Below are 17,101 nucleotides of genomic sequence, written 5' to 3' on the forward strand. Positions count from 1 at the left end.
TATATTTTGACATGGCTATAATGTTTGTTGTAAGTCAGTTACCGACTTAAAATCATTGATCTGTCCCTTTCCTGGAGAAAGTTGGAATGATTTTAGATTAGACTTTGTTGCAATCATGACGTATTTCGATTCCAACGGCTAACTGATATTGATATAACGCAGATAACACTGTAGAACAAAATTAAACTTTTTTTAAATTACAAGAAACCCCGCACAGATTATGAAAGAGGACCGAAAAAAAGAAGACAGGTGTATCGGCGTTTTGAAAGTTTACGTCGGGAAGTAACCAAAATAGATGTGGCAAGTTCCGCCCATTTCTACAGGTTTTGAAACGTTCGACATCAGATACCTTGGAATCCTTGCATTTTAGGTATAAAGTGTTTTTGGCAATATTACTGACAGCAATGCGGGGTATTACGAAAGCCAAATTTTGTACTGAATCGGCAGATCCGTTCGAGAGTTATCTTGCGCTCCAACCACTACACACGGTGTCATAGGGTTTTTTGGAAGTATGGACTTGCCCCTAATGAAACTTACAGAATCGTATAGAGGACAGCGAATACAACTTGCGTAAACAAAAATCAAAGCGATTCGAGACCAGGTCCTAAACTGAACTTTTCCGAAATTTTGTGTGGGAGGTACCCGAAGGAGTGGACCGATTGAGTCCATATTGGAACCTAATCTAAGTTTGGTAGAAATTACACGATGTGTAAAGTATGGACCAAATCGGTTAGTCCCTACAAGAGTAATCGTGCGCACAAATTTTGAGACAGTTTTTGAACATTTGTGGGGGAGGTACCTGAAGGAGTGGATCTATATGGCCCACCTTCAAACTTAAATCGAATCTGGACAAAATATTTCGATACATAATTTGAACCGAATCGATTGATCCGTTCGAGAGTTATCGTGCGCACCAGCCAGCCAGACAGACAGACGGACGGACATTGCTAGATCTACTCAAAATTGTCTGAAACGGATATCGTACAAACATACTTGGGGTCTAATACCATTATTTCTTTGATTTTAGTTGAAGCAACTTGCATTCGCTGCCTCAATTACAATGGTAAAAGTTTTTTTTCAGGGACAAATCCACACTTCTTGAGCAAACAGCCCGAAGGGTGTAAAAACCCCCTATGGCACCATATGTAGTGACTGGAGATCCACTTCCCTAATGGTAAATGTCGATCCATTCCTTTAAGTATTTCCTCCGCAAAACTTTTGCTCTTTAATCTTAATCAACATTTTTGTCGTTTCATACTCCCAAAATTTTTAAAACCCACTACATACATACGTTTTTTGGGAAAAAATTGTTTCAATATACACAGGCTGAGGGTATATCTCTGTCGGCCAAGCCGACTGATACTTTTTTACTTGTTACCTATAATATCTAATTTTCCTACGTCATTTTCTTAACAAAGTATTTTACTTAGATATCCAGTTTGTTCTGGGACTTGCAGTAAAATTTTGTGTAGAATATTTCTTCTTTTAACACCTTTCGTCTAAAACTAAATTTCATGTTACTTTCATGCATCAACTCGAAAATGAACAAAACAAATTTATTCAAAAAATATTTGGGTGTTTTGTTGGCAAATGTACGACATATCAAGGGTTCTCTGTGGAGTATATATCGAAAATCAATTAGAAAATTTTGTATTCCTATTTTATATCAATTTGTGGCTAAATGTTGTGAGAAAATAATGGAGAAAAATTTATTGTTGTGCATCATAAAGTGATAATATCTGCTATAAATAGCATGCACATTTGAAATTTTTCCTATCAGTAACAAATTTGTAGCCGAAAACAACCGTAAACGGAATTAATGCTCAAACTTTGGTTATATGGTATTAAAATCTGCTGTAATTTGTATTATTTGATTTTTCTCATCTATGAAACATCAGTAAACCCAGGTGTAAGCTTCTTTCATTTAAAGTTGGTTCAAGGGCACCGTGTTTTTGTACCCTCAGCCGTTTGGCTAACGATAAAAATGTGCCTCAGCGAAATAATGTTTTGACGAAACCTGCGTGAAACAATTTGGATTCGATTTATTCCCGTTCATCCGTCTGTCTGGCCCGATCGTATTATAACTCTCGAACAGATCAACAGATTTGGTCCAAATTTTGGATCTCCCAATATTTTATCCAAACTTTAAATCTTATCGGTCCACTCCTTGGGCTTTTCCCCAGCAAGACTTCAAAATGTTTACCTAAAATCTTGAGCACAATAACTCTCGAAAGTCCAAATCGATTTTTTCGAGACATAGATTGGGTTCGAATATGGATTATATTGATTCACCTTCAGGTACCTTCAACACAACATTTCAATTATCCGATTTGACCGAAACTTTGAACATCCTAAAATTACTGCCTAACGTACATATGTATATCAAGTAACAACAGAGTCTCGAGTGTCGCTTAAGGGCTATTCGAGAAGTCATTGCTCATTTTGACCAATGGTACTCCTTGCGGTCTAGTTTACAGCGATATTGTATTTTCCGTGGGTAAGTCCATGGTTATGTCAGGATTGGTCCAAAATTTTGGCTGAAGCCCGTACTGGATTCCATATAAAAGTCTCAGCTCACACAGTCTGAGGGTATATCTCTGTCGGCAAACACGACTGTCACTTTTTTTAAATTCAGAAAACAAAAGTTATGAATTTTCATAAGTTTGCCTCTGCTGTGCCGACATAAGTAATTGGTCATTGGAAAGTTTTTAATGTCATCGAGTCCATAAGCATCTAGTCGTACAATTGAGATAGAAATAAGCGGGAACAAAAACCATTGAGGTATCAGATGGAGTTTTTCGACTTAACCTATTTGTACTGCGAGTTGGATTCGGAGTCTATGAGTCGTAGATTGCATCGCCCGGCTCCTGATAAAATGTTTTCTTTTTTAATGTAATTTTCTGAATTTTTTGTGGGCTTTTATGGACTCTATCGCTTCTGGTAAAATAGTAAAGTTTTGGTGTTTTTATGTCATTAAAGAAAATTATTTTCTTACAATAATACAAAACTTTTTTTTAATGGGACTGAAGTTAGTGTGTGATATCTGGATATGTACTTTAAAGAAGAAAAGGCGTTATGTTTGGGCCGAATTGTTTATATCCTCCAAACACTGTATATCTCTGTTCTACATATTCGCGAATGCAATCCCTGTATTCGAACGTGGATCTATTTTCATCACTTTTTGCTTGGAGGTTCTCCCACCAAAAAGATTTCCAAAATCCATATTACTTACGATATTTTTAAAAATTATGCTAATGGCCTCGTGTTATAGAAAATCTTTCGAAAGCTATTCTCTGCGGGATTTAGAACCCAAGATGCCAAATAAGAGCCTATGTGGGTGAAAATTCTGGGATACACCAAACAAACATATCGTCACCATAAATGCTCGAAGACGTAACCCACAAAATCAAAACTTTACTGGAGAAGCAAAAAACGTTATAAAATGAAAAACTGTTTTATAGAATATCAATGTTATGAGGGCGATTATTTGATGTGTTATCAATCTTGTACGAATGGGAGTAAGTAATGAAACTAAAACCGCGAAAATGCTTGGTTTTGCGATCTGTCATTACAACAACATCTGCAAATGTTATTTCTTTTTCCGAAATGCCATTTCTTGAATAGAATCGTTATTTTTGAACGTATAAGCTTGAAATTTTGTCACATCATGTGTTTTAGCTTTATGTATCAGATTCCATAAAAAAACCAATTTCGATTTTCATGTCGGTTACGTCTTCGGGCATTTATGGTGACGATATATATGGGTAATATTCATTTGAAATACATAACTAAAAAGTATTTCAAATGAATATTACCCATGCTTCAATTCTGTTGGAGAATTTGGTTAAACAGTTTTGTATGGGGACAATACCGAACGGCATTTTCTGCATAGTTGTTGTTAAGTTTTAAGGTGTTGTTTAAACGTTTATTCGTAATTTTAGGCTGACTGTAAGTGTTACTGAGTTCAGAACAAGATGTTTATTTGTATTTATTGAACGTTTGTAGCATATTACGTCCAATACTTTGGCTTATAAACAACATCTAGAAAAAACATTCTTGCGATCTTTTTTTTGAAATTTTTGATAAGAGCAATCAATTCAACAATAAAAGATAAAATCGTTGCTTAATGTTTGTGGTTTTAAATGTTTGTATATAGCCTCTAACACGTTTTTGTAATGAACTATTTTAAACATCATAACAATTACAAATTCTTCATCATGTTTGAAATTTGCAAAAAAAAACTATATCAACCCTTTTTTATGACGAAATTCTGTTCCAACGCAGTGTCGCCCGTTGAGATTATTTGAAACTGGTCTCTTGCTACAAAATAGTAAATGCCTATTGGACAAAAAAAGTATTTTTCTGTCGCATTTTTATGTTTTGTTCGACCTTAATAAAATCAAGATTATTGAGATTGAGGTCGAAGCTTATATTTTATTTATTGCATATTATTTCCAATATTTCGAAATTACATTGAATTTCATCTTCAGGGATTTTTCTGTCGATTACTCATTGAATTGTATTTTGGGAAGTACTTTACATGGTTGCACATTTCTAGAAATGTTCCTTTTTCCTTCTTCGGCAAAGGGCTTTGTGACGGCCAACGAAATCAAAACAAAAAAAATGGTCGGGAACAGATTCTTCTTCGTCAAAATCTCAACAAGTATCTGTCGGCTTTGCGGACAGGAATATACCCTGAACCTGTGTGAGCTGAAATTTTCATCTATGGACAGATCGAGCAACGGCCATTTTAGAAGTAGATATTATTTTGGGAGTCATTCATCTTAAAAGATATTGCTGCTACCAGTTATTTCAGTTCTTCACAGTATTATTTTCAGCTTTTTTTCATCAAATATGGACTTGCCCAAGAACAAGTAAAAAAGTATCAGTCGGCTTTGCCGACAGAGATATACCCTCATATTGAATCAATTTTTTCCCAAATAACGTATGTATTTAGGGGGTTTTAAACATTTTGATTACGATTAAAGATCAGAAGTTTTGCGGAGGAGATACTAAAAGGAATGGATTGACATTGACAATTATGGAAGTAGATCTCCAGCCACTACATATGGTGCCATAGGGGGTTTTTGTACTCTTCGGGCTGTTTGCTCAAGAAGTGTGGATTTGTCCCTGAAAAAACTTTTACCATTGCGAATGCAAGTTGCTTCAACAAAAATCAAAGTGATTTGTTGTCAGGTCTTAAAGTGAACTTATCCGAAATTTTATGTGGGAGGTACCGGATGGAGTGGACAAATATAGTCCATATTTGAACCTGATCTATATCTGGTAGATATATTAGGATGTGTAAAATATGGACCAATTCGGCCGCTCCATTCAAGAGTTACCGTACGAACAATCTATCCGAACATTTTTGAACTTTTGTGGGGGAAGTACCTGAAGCAGTAGACCCATATAACTTATCTTCGAACTTAAACTATGTTTGGACAAAATATTACTAAGGCCAAATTTTGGACTGAATCGGCAGATCCATTCGAGAGTTATCTTGCGCTCCAACCACCTCACACGGTGTCAAAGGGTTTTTTTGCAACTTTCTCAGGAAGTATGGACTTGCCCCTGATGAAACTTGTACCGTCGTATGGGGGGCGGTGAATACAAGTTGCTACAACAAAAACCAAAGCGATTCGAGAGATGGCCCTAAACTAAACTTTTCCGAAATTTTGTGTGGGAGGTACCCGAAGGACTGGATCGATTAAATCCATATTGAAACCTTATCTAAGTCTGGTACACATTTCACGATGGGCAAAGTTTGGACCAAATCGGTTACTTCCTTCAAGAGTTATCGTTCGCACAAATTTATCCGTTCGAGAGTTATCGTGCGCTCCAGCCAGCCAGACAGACAGACGGACGGACATTGCTCAATCGATTCCAAATTGTCTGAAACACATTTCGTCCAAATATACTTGGGGTCTAAAACCATTATTTCGATGAGGCACATTTTGCCCGTATGAAAGTGTATATACCCTCGTTAGGATAAATGCTGGGGGTATAAAAACATAATACCGCTCTAAACACAAGAAATACCTTCAGTAGAAATTTCTAAGGTTCCTCGAACAGACCTTAAACTGCATTAAAGAACTATTTTGAAGATTTGTGATGTATCCAATGTGGTCCATTTTCGAGCTAAAACTAAGTTTGGACAAAATATTACTTTTCAAGAATAGTCGCACATACCGCTTTCTTGAAATTTGGGCGAAAAATACCAGAGGGAGTAGACCGAAAATCACCACCTTCGAACTTAATATAACGCTCGCAGAAATATTGCGATAAACAAAGTTTGGACCAACGCAGTGTCCGGTTTCGATGGGGCACATTCTGACTGAAGGCTGAGAGTATAAAAAATTTAGATTGGGACAAATTGTGTTTGTGGATTTTTGCTAAAAAATTTATACATGTATAGACCTAGGATTGGGGGCCAGAATTTCATTTTAAAAGAATTCATGATTGGTTGCCAGAGTTTTCCTAGTTCCTTATCAATTTATGAGAAGATCCACGATAGGAAACCAGAATTTCTATAAGAGAAGTCCGATGATTGTACGTCATTAACATACCCGCGATTGGTTGCTAAAATTTCATCATGGATAGACTCACAATTGCTCAGCATTAGTTCTCTATCAAAAAACCACTATCAGCCTTCAGAAATTCTTTGTGATAGGATCTACGATTGGACACCAACATATATTTAGAATATTCTGACACGGCAGCGTGATAAAAGACAAAAAAAGAAGACAAGTGTCTCGGCGTTTTTTCCTTTATTTAAATAACTCCTAATTTTTACCTGTAAATATAAAAAGTGGGTAACGCCATGATATCCAAACGTTCCCTCTGCTTAAATCAATTCTCTACTAATCCCATTTTCCTTCCATAGATTAGTCAATAAAATAGGAGTGGAAACTTGAAGCCGCGATTTTGAAATTTCGTGAGATAGGAAACAAAGAAAAGGTCCCCAACATTCCATGTAAACAAAAAAATTAAATGTTAAGATATTTCTAAGCTTTCCCGATTGTATAATTTTTCTTTTGGTCTTACCGAAGTGACATCACTGAATTACATAACATTCACTGTAGTTGTGAGTTATTTGATAAATGATACACCCAAAAAGATATGCGATTACACTGTGCAACATTTTTAAGGTGATCTTGTGCAGACCCAAACGACAAGAAACCTTAGTTGGGTTTTGTTGTGTCAGATCCAGCTCGGATTTGATGGCCCCATCTAAACATGGTTAAATATTGAGTTTTAAAGAAATTCGGGGCTATATCTCTGAAATCAATGCGAATATTCATCTGATTTCTGAAGCAAATTTGTAGATAAGGACAAGAATAAAATATTTGGAGAAATAATGAACTCGAAAAACTACATTTATTGTCTCAAATTTCAAAATATGTCCAAAAATTACACATTTTTATACATTTCGCACCGCATCTCCAAAACCGTCAATTTTTTTTCTTTTGGAAGAATATTCCCTGGAATGTAATACACAACTCATCAGAACATGTCATTGTTTTCAGTACATTTTTCAACGACGATTTAACAGTGTTCGAAAATAAACACTACGGAATCGTACCGTACCGTTCTGTACCGTACCAAGGTGGATAGGTACGCTACGATAATGTACCGTACCGGTACACAAACACTAAAAAATATTTTAGTGATACTGTACCGGAGCACAACGAAAATCTTACTGTACCGACTGCGGTACACAACGATTTTTAGTGTACCGACTGCGGTACGCTACGATTTTTTAGTGAACCGACTGCGGTACAGTACGATTATCGAAGTGTACCACTGGTCGGTTCACTAAAACATAACGTACCGGTAATGTACCGCACGTGTGTTTTTTGTAAATTGTGATGAAAAATTATATGTTTGATGATTTTGAGTATAAGGGCAAGAATAGTAACTAAAATTCAAGATTATATAAATTAAATGCACGAATGTGGTAAATTCGGTCTGTATACGAATTTTGAGAAAATGAGTGTAAAATATGAAATTAGCTAAAATTTCCAACCAATACATATTTTAATAAATTCTATAAGAAGTTTTAGTGAACCACCCTCTATTATAGTATTAGGTTTAAAACCCATATTATTAATGTATGTATTTCTATTTACTCGCTTTGAGAAAATTTTATTATGGGCTCATTAGGGTCCTTGTAGTCAATGTACATATTAAAACACTGATTTTTAATTAATATTTGTTCCCTAGTTAAATAATTAGACAGTTTTTACAAGTAAAAAGGGGTGATAATGCATGTATCATAAAACCATTTCTATGAATGGAAAAGAATAATGTTAATATGTTGGTGTCATAAGGGTGTTTATTTGCGGCAAAAGTCAATTCATAGAAAGGTTATGTTTGTTGTCCAATCCACATGAACAAACAAAACAGCCACAGTCGGATCACTAAATATTGAGTCTCCAGCTAATATATTTTAAAATTTTAATATGTTTATTCTGTTGAAGTTTTAATGTTGATATGTTTGAATTAATTAAAATAAAATTGCATAAAACATAAAATCCGTTTGTAATAGGTAACAAAAAAATGGTAAGAATCATGGCACAATTACACAGGTAGTGGCATCGTAAAAATTTGAATATGTTATGTCAAAACTTTCTTTATGTTGTTGGGGAAATTACAACAAAAATAATTTTTTTATAAAGTGATTTTACTTTTCATATTCGATCAGCTGGTGTGATACCACTACCTGGTAGTTCTGCCATGGTAAGAATATGAGAATAATGCCTCAAAAACTCAAACTTTCTGTTGGTAGAATACGTTTACGTTTGTCCATAATTTAGATAAGAACAGCTATAGATTGACAAGTGTACTTCATTTATTAATATATTTAGTAAATTTCTACTTTTACCCATATAACGGTACCTGCCGATTTTCGGTATTTTAAAGATTTCTACCACATTATCCCACCGAAATGGCTTAGATTTGGTATCTAGTGTCCGATGGGGTTATACATGCATTCCTATAAGAATTTTCGGTACATGTCCACGTTTTTATATAGCCCCCATAGAACGGTTCCGCCGATATTGATTATTTTGAAGGTTGTAGCCACGTTATCCAATCGAATTAGTTGAAACTTGGCATTTAGTCTACGTTGGGAGTATAAAATATTCCGACGGAGAATTGTCTGCACAGGTTCATGTTTTGATATGACCCCCATAGAAATGTACCGCCCGAATTTTGCTAATTTTAGATAAAAAAATAATAATAATAAAAACAATTGTAAAATATTTTGTTGCAGCTAAAACTTTACAAATTTGGTAAGAACTATATGTACTAAAAATAAAATAAAAAATCTACGCGCCATCCCGCGACACTCCCTACTAAATAGCTTAAACAAAGTACAGAATTTGAAAGAAAAGCGGATGTCACGTGATTTACATATGTGTAAAATCCGAGTTACAATAAATAACATATTATATAAAATATTTTTTACTCACCTGTCTTCACGAAAAGCTTTAAAATTACTTTGTAGGAAGACTGCATACGACGATCGCAAATTTACTACTAAAATATATTATAAAAACCAGTCCATAAATTGTGAACAAAAAATTAAACGTTATTCCGCTTTGGCTGATGTAAAACAAATTATTTTAACTGTCGCTAGATTCTGTGAACACCTTAGATCAATACTGCACCAATAATTTTTACATAGGCGTATGTGATTTTTTTTCAGTTTTGGCGCGCTTTATCTGTATTTTTTCCACTGTTCGTTTGGCCCAAAAAACATCAATGTGACACCAACACGTGCCTTATTACTTTATACAAATATATTGGATATACATATGTATATAACACACTTATGGGGTCAATTTATATAGTCTTCCATAATAAAACAAAAAACCATTAAAAATTTTACATTTTCTCATAATTCATAAAAACACATGTATGTTACATTACAGATATGTATATTATTTTCATTGTTCCAACAATACGAACTACGAATTTTTACTGCTTCGTCCTTTTCAGTAGTACCACAAAGTAACAGGCAAAATTCTCGTTGATCGTCCACATTACCTTGCTATGAATAGATTTTCTGTTATTGGTGCCGCCAATAATAATGCTTTTGCACGAGGGGATTTTTAAACATCCTTATGACGTCAATTAGTAACCTCATACTGGTGTTATGATAAATACATTCCATATTGAAAAAATCATATTAAAATTTGTAATTTGGCTACAAATACTTTTAAATGTGTAAATAAACATAGCTTGGAAAAAAAACCTTAGTAATGAACAGTACTGTTCGCTACAAACAAAATAGATGGGTATTTTTTGTTGGTACTGGTAATATTAATGTGGATTGTATAGCAAATATTATTTTTTTCTGAATAATCTTTTTCCAAAAAATGCTAATGACATCAAAATAGTAAAATTATTCTTTACTCATTCATGTAAATGATTTTATAATTCACGATTTTTTTAAACAACATTATATTTTCTAGTAATTTTCTCAATATTTATAAACGATTAAAATGTAATTAATTTATACAATATTGAATTTTATGAAATGAAATAAATTGATCAAGCTCGAGGTCTCGAGCTTGATCAATTTATTTCATTTCAAACAATTATAAAGGTCGAATAAAAAAACAAAAATTGATATTGAATTTTATTTATTATACTTTCTTTCCCAAGAATATTTCCTCATAATTAAAAAAAAAACACATGTGTGGTACATTACCGGTACGTTATTTTTTTAGTGAACCGACCAGTGGTACACTACGATATTTTAGTGTACCGACTGCGGTACGCTACGATTTTTTAGTGTACCGACTGCGGTTCACTACGATTTTCGTTGTGCTCCGGTACGGTACGCTAAAATATTTTTTAGTGGTTGCGTACCGGTACGGTACACTAAAATATTTTTTAGTGATACCGTACCTGGTTCGGTACGTTATTTTAGTGTACTGTTTCTTTTCGAACACTGCGATTTAATAAAAATGTCGATAATGTGGTGAAATCCGAAATACGAGAATAAACTGTTGGTGTGAACTGTGTTTGAAATGCGTGTTGTAAAAGATATGATGCAAAATACCGCTGAAACAACATGAAGTAAGCAGTTTAGAGTTTCAGAATGTTCTAAAGAATTGTTGAGAACTTTATTTGGAAGACTTTTGCAAAAGGTGGCTTGGTTCAACTCCCAATAGTTTAGCCGATACTGACCAGAATTTCAGCAATTATGTAAAATTGTCTATATTTTATAGATTTTGATGCCCTAGATGGAGTTTTTCTTATTTGGGTTTTTCAAAAGATAAGTTCTACTAGTTTAGGGCTACAATATTGCTAAAGATATCAAGGCCAAATTCCTGTTCGTTTCTTAGATAAAGGCCTGATAAATGCAAAAAAGTGTAGATTCAGCCAGGTTTAGATGAGGCCATAAAATCCGAACTGGATCTGCAGGAAAAAACCCTACTAGGGTTTTTATAGTGTAAATATATACTTTCAAAAAATGCATACTAGAAGTTGTTTGCATTTTCAGTGTTGCATAGTGTAAGAATAATTTCGATCTCTTGTATTTTGGCAAGAGATCAAAAATTTAATCATTGAAGACTAAGACGAATCTTTACGCTACTTTTGACTATTTACATTACATGAAAATATTATTTGCCAACTTTTGCATATTATCCTAAAAATAGTTAAGCTCTTCTTACCTCTGCATGCCTAACATGACGTGAGTAAGCGAATGAGCTATCGTGATCCATGTTGTATGAAAAACAATGGCGGGGAGAATAGAACATTTGCCACACCAAAAACGAAAAAAAACCAAAACCTCAAACTGTCCATCAACTTGCGGTTTCGTTTCAGTACATTTAGTGGTTTGTGCAATCAACCAACAGCAACAATAACAAGAAAATATATGTGGAAGGAAATACCACCGAATAAACGGACAAGTTCAACAACAAAATGTTGCTAACAAAATTTAACAACTGTCAGCACAGTGGTCCCTATACTACTAAATCGCTATAAAGGATTACGAGGTGATGTGTACTTCCTATCAACATGGAGCCTCCTGTTTGAAACAGCTCGGCTGGGACTCCATCGACTATTGATGCCTTAGTATTTTTCACTCGGATTTCGTGAGCTTATTCTTATTCTGGTTAAGAGTTATACATTCAGAACCATTTGTTGGAAGGATTGCAGGATTCTTCATTATTAGAAGCATTTGTTTTCCTCTGTTCCACAGTTCTTTTTTTATTAGCAATGTGAATATTTCCTCAAAAGTAGTAAAACAAAACTGAAAACATTCAAAATACGTAGGTATAAGCTGCTCCCTTCAAATTTAACCCTAGCTAGTTTGTAGTTCGGTGTCGAGAGCGAATAAAAATTGCATGTATGCACCCTGTCAGACCTCAGGGTGCAGCATAAGGGGCAAACTACTATGAATTCATTTGAAGTTTTCGTTCTTTTTTTGCTTTTTTTTTTGTTTGCATCGAACGGTTGAGCTCAAAATAGTTACTTATCCGTAAAATGGTTTTGCTTACGACGCTCTTAAAGTCGTCATTCACCACCGTTAAAACCTTCAACTCTGTTCCATGTGAAACTAACAAATATTGAAATGCAAATGTCTGTCTGTCTCCTTAGGTTTGCAATTCGTTTAAGTCTGTCCAATCACCCATCCATCCATCCATCTATCCGTTTATTCAGTCAGGCTTTTTGGCGACGACGTCATCATTAAGTAGGCAGAGAGAGGGGCATGAAGGTTGCTTGATGTTTTCTTGGCTCGACTCGGTTCGGTTTGGTCTGTTTGTTTCGTTTCGTTTGCATATTTTGGGGTGTTGCTTTTCTGTTAAAAACCACCAATAAAATTGTCATGCGATGACAAATAACATGGCAGACATGTGGTCATGACTTACAACATATTTCACGTATTCTATCTGTAAATGTCTTGCGGATTGGCCCATAGCTAAGGAGAATTGTGTTCTTTGTAGTATATTTGTATTAATTTATTAAATGTTGTTCGGTGTAGTTTTTTTGTTTGGTGACGAGTACATTTACACTTATTCGGCTTTTAATTTTCTTTAGTTTTTATTAATTTGCTAAATGGCTTCGGGGTTAAATTAATTATTACTATATTTATGGTAAGGATCGAAAAAAGGGACCATAGTAAAAAGTAAATATTATTATTTTAAATTAATAGTCTGCCGAAAAAGAGAAGCAATTATCATCTTAGGCGGAATACACATATTTCATTCCGCTACAGGCGATATGCAATAACATCTGATAAGTGAATAGCGATCTATTAAAAAATGGAGCATTGATATAACCCCCAACGGACATAACTCCGAAATCAATGTTCGAACTCTTTCAGAATTGGTACGGTTTGCACATCCGCTTGGGATGTACTTGGAAAGTACAAATCTGATTCACTCCGCACAGTAATTTAGGAATCGATTTTCCTGGCCAAAATCCCAATTTTTTGTCGTCACTGATTGTTAATTTCTGTATGAGATTTCATAGTAAAAATATTGAAACTAAGAAAACCAGTAAGAACGGCGTTAAGTTCAGCCGGGCCGAACTTGTTATACCCTCCACCACAAGTTGTATTGAAGTGAAATAGAATAATTAGTTTCCTTTCGTGTATGAAGAAGACTTAATACTAAATTTCAGCAATTTCGGTAAAACAATGTGAGGCACCGTTCTATGAGAGATACACTGCCGCTCACTTGAATAGAACCCCCCTGCAAAATTTTATTCAACCTCCATTTTTTCCGAATTATACAAGATATGAAGTTTTTAACTTTTATTATATTTTGCGTCATGTGTTTGGAGTAAACTTTGCCATTCATTTGCATTTAAATCCAATTTATATAAGAATTATACAAGAAATACTAAATTAAGTCAAAAATGGGAGTAAAAAATTTGGCTCATTTGAATAGAACCCCCCTTTAAAACTTGGGAACGCAGAAAGATTGTGTTAGAATAGCGATGCATATTCACTCTATATTGAAAACGAAGTACTTTCAGTACTATTCAATAAAAGGATATCCCTCCTGATTAAGGTTACATCCGTATATCCTGCTTTGGCAAGGATTCTTTAAATAATCAGGTGTAATGCCTAACAAACCTTGCTAATTTCTGTCAACAAGTTTATTTTTGGAAGCGTACTGTCTCCTAGAGTCGTATATTTTACGCATAAGTCATTCCCATTCAGTTTAGAGAATATTTACCACTGTATAATATGGTGGCCCCTCCAGGATATCCGCATTTCTATTCAAATCTTTAAGTTTCGATGACTCGAAGTGTACAATAGTTTATAAAATCGTGATGAAATTTCCACTCGGGAGATCCAAAAATGTTTCTCAATGCTTGAAATGCCTGTTTTAGAACTCCTTTGTAAATTGTCGTGCGCATTTACGGTGAAAGAAATTAACGCCCAAGTCCTTCATAATTATTAAGGACTCTCCTCATTAAGTAAACAATTTCATAACTATATAACTATTATTTTCGCGTCTATTGAATGAAATACCATCTTCTAAATTGCTTCTGTAGCGATGAATGAGTTTTTATTGTGCTGGAACGCATTACTAATTATCAAGGACTTGGGCGTCAATTTAGTTCAGCCTAAATGCGCACGACAATTTACAAAGGAGTTCTAAAACAGGCATTTCAAGTATTGAGAAACATTTTCGGATATCCCGAGTGGCAATTTCATCACGATTTTATAAACTTTTGTACACTTCGAGTCATCGAAACTTAAAGATTTGAATAGAAATGCGGATATCCTGGAGGGGCCACCATATTATACAGTGGTAAATATTCTCTAAACTGTATGGGAATGACTTATGCGTAAAATATAAGACTCTAGGAGACAGTACGCTTCCAAAAATAAACTTGTTGACAGAAATAAGCAAGGTTTGTTAGGCATTACACCTGATTATTTAAAGAATCCTTGCCAAAGCAGGATATACGGATGTATCCTTAATCCGGAGGGATATCCTTTTACTGAATAGTACTGAAAGTACTTCGTTTTCAATATAGAGTGAATATGCATCGCTATTCTAACACAATCTTTCTGCATTCCCAAGTTTTAAAGGGGGGTTCTATTCAAATGAGCCAAATTTTTTACTCCCATTTTTTACTTAATTTAGTATTTCTTGTAGAATTCTTATATAAATTGGATTTTAATGCAAATGAATGACTAAGTTTACTCCAAACACATGACGCAAAATATAATAAAAGTTAAGAACTTCATATCTTGTATAATTCGGAAAAAAATGGAGGTTGAATAAAATTTTGCAGGGGGGTTCTATTCAAGTGAGCGGAAGTGTATTTCAAAACGTCGATCTATACCGACAAATTTCTGACGGAAAGTTTTTAGAATCAAAGAAGACTAAATACCAAATTTCCGATATATCGGTAAGAAAATGTGGCTAAAACTTAAAAAATACCGAAAATCAAGAAGTACTCTTCTATGGGGATATAGGAAGCCGTAGACCTGGAATATTTTATAGCTCTTGGAAGACTAAATAACGAATTTCAGCCATTTCGGTGGGATATTGACGTCATAATATTCAGCATTACGAAAATCGGGAGGTACCGTTCTAAGGGGGCTATATCGGAATGTGGACCTATACCGACGAATTTTAGTCGGAAATGGGGCAATATGAAAGCGTGGACCTGTACAGACAAATTTCTGGCGAACAGTTTTATATCACATAGAAGACTAAATACCAAATTTCAGCCATTTTGGTGGAATATTGAAGCCACAACCTTCAAAATACGGAAAATCGGGAGGTACCTTTCCATGGGGGCTATATGAAGGCGTGGAACTATACCGACAAATTTAAAGGGGAAGTTTGTGTACCCCCAACGAAGTCTAAATACCAAATTTCAGCCATTTCGGTGGAATTTTGAGGCCACAATGTTCAATATACCGAAAATCGGGAGGTACCGTTCTATGGGGGCTATATGAAGGCATGGACCGATACCGACAAAGTCCTGGGAGAAAGTTTTATACCACCAACGTAGACCAAATTTCAGTGTGATAATGAAGCTAAAACCTTCAAAATACCGAAAATCGGAAGGTACCGTTTTATGGGGGTTATATGAAGGCGTGGACCGATACCGACAAAATTCTGGGGGAAAGTTTTAAAACCCTAAAGAAGACTACGTACCAAATTTCAGCCATTTTGGTAGGATAATGAAGCTAAAACCTTAAAAATACCAAAAATCGGAAGGTACCATTCTATGGGGGCTATATCAAAACGTGGACCGATATATCCCATTTTCAATACCAACCATCCTGCAAGTAATAAAAACTTCTGTACCAAATATTGACTCTCTATCTTTAAAATTGCGAGCTGTGTCTTGATTTCAACAGACAGACGGATGGAAAGTCGGACATGGTTAAATCGACATAGAAGTTATAGAGTCTCCGACGAATATTTCGATGTGTTACAAACGGAATGACAAATTTAATTATACCCTCCATATGGTGGAGGGTATAATTAGGTCAACATATTGCAATGGGTGGGCGTGGCGTGCTCCTAAAGACGACCATTTTTTCGCAATTTTGGAAAATACGTCATTTTTGCAAATTTCTGGAGAAAGAAATAGCTATTTCTCGGAAACTATAATAGATATTGTGTTCATTGTTAGGTATGTAGGACTGTTGTCTTTAAGAACCGTTTCAATATGTTACCATAGTCTTTACACGAAGTGAGCTATTTTTGCCCTCAGGTAATTCCAATTTTGGTGAAATAGAACTTTTAGGAAACACCTTGGAACAATGTTCCCAATGAGTATTTTGTTATTTTTTAGTTTTTGCCTTTTTAGGGGCGAAGGCCATTATTTGTGAGATGTTTAATTAATTTAATTAATCGAGCTCTATGACCTAAGGAGATTACATTGAAAAATTGATATCTAGCGAAGTCCTAATTTTAATTTTAGAGAAAAATTAAATTTGTTGAAAAAAAATTTTAAAAAAATGTTTGAAAATTTTTTCTTTATTTTTTTGTATTTTTATCGTCTGTTTATTGGTGTGCCACCGTGGTGCAATGGTGTGCACAACCGCCTTGCACACTTAAGGTCGTGGGTTCGATTCCCCGGTCAGGCAACATCA

Source organism: Musca autumnalis, unplaced genomic scaffold (genome assembly GCF_047663935.1).
Source record: "Musca autumnalis isolate F117 unplaced genomic scaffold, ASM4766393v1 scaffold_5, whole genome shotgun sequence".
Taxonomy (NCBI): Eukaryota; Metazoa; Arthropoda; class Insecta; order Diptera; family Muscidae; genus Musca; species Musca autumnalis.